We start from the raw sequence: 6,953 nt of genomic DNA on the forward strand, positions 1-6,953 counted from the left end.
AATGTCTCTGAAAGAGAGGAATTAATTAATGTATAAGAGAAGAGTTGACTAATTTTCTTTGTAGTGGGACTTCACTAAGAGATTTTGTGCTATGCTCTGTAGAACTTCATCTCATGGTAAGGAAGTTGAACACTTGAGCCTCACAAGTGCCTGTGAGTTCAGCATCACAGAACACTCTTAACAGTGGGAATAAGTGGAACCGCCCCTACTCATGAGTGGATAATCATTGTGCAAGCTGCACCCACATCCTCACCTCTGTATACAGCAACACTTGACTGACCACTGATCTACTGTGATGTAAAGGTCACTGCTACCTTGACTAGATTTGGAATCACCTAGGAGACATCTACCTCCAGACCCATCCATGAGAGCATTTCCAAGGAGGTTTAAATGAGGAGGGAATGCTTACCCCAAGAGTGCATGTCACCTCCCCATGGACTCTGGACCTAGAATGAATGAAAAGGGAAAGTTTGTGATCACCAAATGATGTCCCATCTCCACCTCCTGATCCACCTGTGAGTGAGACACCTGCTGCCATGTCTTCCCTGCCATGATGGGTTACACCCTCCAACTATAAATCAAATCCAATGCTCTTTTCTTTAGCTTCTCTCATTAAGTATTCCTTTTCACCAAAAAAGTGATAATTGATACATTTAATCTGCAAAGAAATTATAAAATTTCCTTTCAACATCCAGCCTAAAAGTATCCTTGTGCTTCTTCAGAACTATGCTGTGACTAAATCATCTTTTCCTGTGTAAATATGTTTAGGTGTAGAGACAGTTTAAAAAAGAGCAATAAAAACAATACATATAAGAGGTTGAGTTGGTATTTTTAATTATTTTTGTTTGTTTTTATTGTTGGTGGCAGTGGTGTGTGTGTTTGTGTGTGTATGCATGTGTGTGTATACACATGCACATGAGTGTTTATGCATATGTGTGCATGTGCTATGTTATGATATGGTGGGTGTGTTTAATCTGGAGATTCAATGCAGAACATTGCACAAACCAAGCAAGTGCTCTCCTACAGAGCCACACCCCCAGACCTAATTATGTGTATGAGATTAGAAAATGTGAATAGTTTTAATTAATGATTTAAAAGAACTTGGTAATTCACCCTAAAGTATAATCATAGTAATTTTTCATATTTGTCAGTTCCAATAAAAAAGGAATTAGGGCAATGACCAATATGTCCAGAATCTATACACACACCAAGTAAAATGAGAATAGGAGGGAAAACAAGTGTTCTGCTCCCAAAGACTCAGTGGGAGCCTTGAAATACATGCTCTTTGGTTTCCACTGCCTAGCATGGATAGCGTAGGCATGCAGATCTAGGTAAAGCATTCAGGTTGCATGACGGACTGCTCTGGTTGATGGGCATTCAACTCCAAGTAGTGGAGATGAAATTTTGAGTGTGATCATTCTGGAATCCAGAAGCTTCTATCTCTCTTTCCTTGTACAGAAATCCAGGGTTCCAGTCCAGTGTGGGGCCTACTGAAGGGCTCTGTCCCTAGCTCAGTCACTAATGGTAGCTGGCTCGGTGGGAGAATCACTAGAATGGCAGATGCTGCCAGAAAGGCCTGGCACCAGACTCTGCTCCAGCTCAGTGCCTAATGCCATTACATGTCCTCCAACAGCTGCACGGGATCCTCGGTGAGCTGTTGGAGCATTCAAAGCGGATCAAGAATCACCGTTTCCTTATGCCCAACACTAATCCCAACATGGTCTTCTCAAATTGAAGTAAATGCAATGGCCAACTGGGCTGATAGCAAAAAAGTTTCCAGAGGAAGCCTCAGAAAAACTCCTGTTCATCCCCACATAAAACTACTGTGCTACCGACATCTCCCATGGCAAGCATGAGAGAGGGCAAGATGCCACTCTCCAAGCTCCCCATGCTCAACACAGCGGCTTGGCTTGCTTTCTTGCTGATATGGACACATTTCCTTCACATAGACATTCTCTTTAACTGAGGACGCACACAATCATGTAGTCTCATCCACAAGAGTCGTTCTCTACCCAGTTAGCAAGTATCTGTGCATAGGAAAAATGTATACCTCTCCTTTCAGTCCTGGTAGGTAGACAGATGTTTTCACAAAGATGTCTGAAGGTTCTTTAAATGCTGCATCTGGCATCTACAGTGAGCACGGTACAATCTCAACCAGAAAGTATGTGTTATCTTTGGAAAGAGTCAGGGAAGGAAGAATTTCTAGACCCTTTACCCCTTAAAAAAATAAAGGTGGATTTCCAAATTGAGTTCTCACCGAGCTAAAATGCCACAGAGAGGAAGGCGTTGAGTCATGTCGGCTCTTGGAACTCTAGGTCAGGAGGACTCAAGTCTGAGGTCTGCCCAGGGCTACACCGTAACTTTATGGCCATCTGAGCTACATAGTACGGCCATGTCTCAACACAACAAATGAGCAATGACAACTGGCCTCAGAACTCTCACTGGAGAGCACCACTCTTTCTAACAACACTGTACACAAAATGCCCAACAAAAAGAAAAACAATATCATCACCTAATACACAAAAGAAGGGTATTTTCTTTAAGAATAACAACAAAACTAAAATAAATATTCAAGAAATTTAGGAAAAGAAAGGGAACAGAAGGGACAATACCAGAGTCTAACCTTAAAAAGAAAAAGTAAAAGCAACACTCAGCGGCACCCATCAGAAGGAGTTTAGTTCTTTCCTGGTAACTCCCACCGACGTCCCGACAGAGCCATCCACACCCGTAAAGCCACAAGCACTTTGCTTTTGCTTTTCATTCATTTTTGTTTTGTTTTTAGTGGGCGTTAAGTCAAAGAACTAAAGGTTATTGAAGAAAGCACAGAAAAGGCATGGCAATCTATAGCCAGAGAAAATGGGGCCCATTATCAAAGATCCAGGATACATCAAACCTATACACACTAGCCCAAAGATGAACTCACTTTTTCTAGATTTTGAAGGCCAAAGAGACCTGGACATATGGTCCGGCCAACTAGAATCACTCCTTAGAAGACGGGTGAGGTCTGCAGCTCAAGCTAATGTGGAGGCCATTTATTTAATGCACAGTCTCCATTGTATTGATGGAAAAACCACAGGCTCCAGAGTGGCCAAAAGACTGGTGTGACATCATCCCCCAGCTAGTAATGGTCAGTTAGATCTGGAACCCAGTTCTCCTCTCCAACAAGAGGTCAGTCCTCTGTCCATCACAGCAAGATTGGATGATGAGGTCACAGGGCATCTCATCACCAGAGCACTTCAGTGAGCAGAGAGATGAAGTTCAAGGGCTCAATGTTAAACCAGCAGCACACTATGTCACTGAAAAAAAACCATAAAATTTCTGGGCCCAGAGAGATGCTGAGATCTCACTGTGTAATCTTGAGAAAGTAATCTAGCTTCTGCAAGCCTTGGGCTATCATCCAATGAAGCCAGAATACACAACATGCTGAAATTCTATTCAAAATGAGGAGGCAGCTATGTCCCTCGAGGGTGGAAACATGACTCAGTCAGTACAGAAGATCTGGATTTGATACTCACAACCCACACAAAAAGATGACCATGGGGACACTCATTGTAATCTCAGTGCTGGGGAATTTGATACAGGAAGACCCCAGGGCCAGTTGGAAAACCAACCTAGCCTACATGGTGAGGTTCAGATCAACTACTAATCCTATTGCCATACCATAAGGTAAAAGTGACTGAGGCATGACATTCAAGGCTGTCCCCTGCCCTCCACATGCACCTGCACACGTATGCACACACTCATATACATACACTCTTGCAAAAAAAATCATTGTATGTAAGCCATACGTCACATAGCAAGCAGTGTAAACCATAGCGGTTGGTATTGCTATTGAGTAGGGCCCTTTACAAGCAGACCACAAGATTTATTTTTAAATGCTTTTTGCCTAATGGTAACACCAATAAGGATCGATAATTGAGAATGTGGAAGGGGGAAAATTGAAAGATTTTCCCAACGCTCCTACTACCTTAAAGCAACCACTGTGAACATGCTGGTCTATTTTAGGAGGAATGATTTAGAGTGTGCCGTTTCTTGTGCCTTGTAACCTTCCAACTGCACTCAATTTAGAATAAAAAGTTGGCAGGAATGTAGTCTTTTCGAAAACCAATTTCTTGTTTGTTTTGCGTTTTAGGGGGTAGTGGGAGGAGAAATATTATACACAGATATAAACTATGTCAATACAAACATTATCACATTTTAAAAATCATATTTTCCTCCTTATTTGCAGCAAGGTTTGAAGAGTGTTTTATAGTCCACTTAAGAAAGTTCCCATGCGTCGTCTCGTTTGATACTCTTAAAGGCTCAGGTCGTGAGGGACTGTTACTACATGCGTTGAGGAAATTGGGAATCTGAAAAGTTGCGTGACTCATTGCAGGTCTCTCAGATAGCGAGAGTTTGGATGGTAGCCTAGGGTCTCTGACTCAAAGCCGGTACATGTTAATTATCCTCACCGAGGAGAACTCTGTCTAATTAGGCTTCATAATCTGCACAGCCTCCAAGATATATTCGGAAAGATCACTCTGAGCTGGGGAGCACAGGAATGGGAGCTGAATGTCTGCTTCCGGTATTGGCAAGTCCCGTACTTCTCTGGGCTCAGGATTTCCTCCTTTTTCTGAAGAGACAAGTCCTAGGGAATAGGTTGTGACTCCAAAGACGAAGTTCCAGGCCTCTGTGGTGTCTGAAAAATGTAGAACTTCCTCACTTACAGAAACAAATTGATATGATACCTTGAGAAAATAATACCTCAGAATTCCTTGAGATGCCTTCCCCTGTCGAGGATCACCTGTCTGGGGTAGGCCAGGACCTCCTGTGGCCTCTGAAAGAATTTCTTCCCAGAATCTACAATGCTTGGCAGAGAGAACTCAAGCCAAACATGAATATTTTGGGTGGACTCCAAACTGAGATGTATCTTCCTAAGCATGGTGGCATCCAGACATCCTAATGACTGTTTATGATGTGATACCTCATTAGGAGCTGGGTGCCAATTCATACTTTCAGAACACATTACCTTCTGGACCAGATTTTATGAGATGCTGAGAGACTGGTCAAGTGCTCTTGGGAAGAGATGGAGTAAGAATCAGAATTATCAAATTTAGTTGAATACTCTGGGCCTTCTTGTTTGTTGGTTTGTTTTGCTTTTTGAGACAGAGTTTCTCTATGTAATCCTGTAGGCCTGGCTGTCCTGGAACTCACTCTGTAGACCAGGCTGGCTTAGAACTCAAGGATCCATCAGTCTTTGCCTCCAAAGTGCTGGGATTAAAAGTGTGTGCCAAATACTCTGAATCTTTATTATGTGATAAACTACTGTGTGTGTGTGTAAATGTAGATGGTGTGTTTGTATGTAAATGTAAATGTAGATGGCATGGGCACACATGTTTGCAAGCTTGTAGAGGCCAGAGGTCCACATAGAGTGACTTTCTCCATTCTCTTCACTTTCTCCATTACATGGGAAGGCAGAGTCTATTGCTGATCTTTAAACTCATCAATTCAATTGGGCTAGCTGGCCAATCAGCCTCAGGGATCCCCTTACCCTGTTATCCCCAGTACTGGGATTACAGATATACACAACCATGCCCAGCTTGTGACATGTGTTCTGGGGACTGAACTCAAGACCTACCGTGACAGAGCAAGACATTTACCAGCTGAGCTATCTCCTCAACCCCAGGCTTAATTCTTCATCACAGATGTGCCTGTGTCATGTTTGTCCGTTTGTAAGACTGCCAACCACGAAGTCTCAGGCAGCAGCCCCAGGTAAACACAGACACATCCTCACATCCTCCTGACCCTTTCACTTGGAAGCCTTCTCAGGAAAGCAGGCTCACTCTGCCGAAAGCCTCAGGAAGGAGCAGCCCCTGCCTTACCAAGGAATATGCTACAGCTGGGTTGCCAGGCAAGGGTGTGAGGCTGTTCTGAATATATCCATTCCCAGGCTGCCGAACAAACGCAAAGATGTTCTACTAAGTAGGGACTTAGCTGAACAATCGCTACTTTTCTTTGAGACATTTCTGCTTCTCCACTGGTTCTCGAGGTCTTCACTTAACCTAGGTAACCTCTCCTAGGTTTCCTTCCCCAGGTTTGCGAACTTCATTCTCCCTTCCTTTCTCTCCATACAACAGAAGGAACCGTTACCTCCTACTCAGCAGTGCAAGGCCTTCAGATTTTTCAAATCTCGCAACTGCCACACCTCTTCCAGGGCTCTTCCTGATTTGCTCACTGAACTGCTATCTATTATCTGGACCAAACCTTTCCTTCTTAGTCCCACAGTGTCCATCCTTTAGTTCACAGCTGTCTCCTGTGTGGATGCGGGAGCTCACCTGCTAAACCAGCTCCAGACAGTCTCAAGAAGCAGGCTTTTTAGCATGGTCACTCAGCGCACAATGAGGCCTGGCCGAAGAGTCAAGCTTGTTGACATGCCTCAGGATGAAAGTAGTCCCAGTCCTTGCAAGGTGTGACTCCTAACAAGACAAGTAACTCTGTGTACCTCAGCTTCCCCATCCAGGCTGGGGGATAGGACAGTGATTACTTAGTAGGGTAATTTTGTCAGATGGCATACCTAGGCAAGTCTTAACATGCCCAATCATCATCAACCCCTGCATGTAAAAAGTCCTCTATGGTGCACTCGTGGTGCAATTGAGGGGGACATATGCATATCCTGTCCATCAAAGAATGGAGTTTGGAGTGAGGGCACACTCATACTCACATAACCAGACTGTCCTGTGATGCTCATGACCATAGGGGACAGCAGGGGACACTGTACATATGTAGATCTGATCCAGGGCACTACTGGGCTAGGTGCATGGGCCCCAAGCTGATTTGACTCGAATTGATTTGAATGGTGTTAGCTGAAATCCATGAAGTTAGTAATCACATGCCCAGTACCTCCAAAGAGCCCTTTCGTGGTTTTATAATGCACCAACCACAGACGGGTCCAATTTGGCACTGTTATTAAGCAA

This window comes from Microtus ochrogaster, chromosome 21 (assembly GCF_000317375.1).
Source record: "Microtus ochrogaster isolate Prairie Vole_2 chromosome 21, MicOch1.0, whole genome shotgun sequence".
Lineage (NCBI taxonomy): Eukaryota > Metazoa > Chordata > Mammalia > Rodentia > Cricetidae > Microtus > Microtus ochrogaster.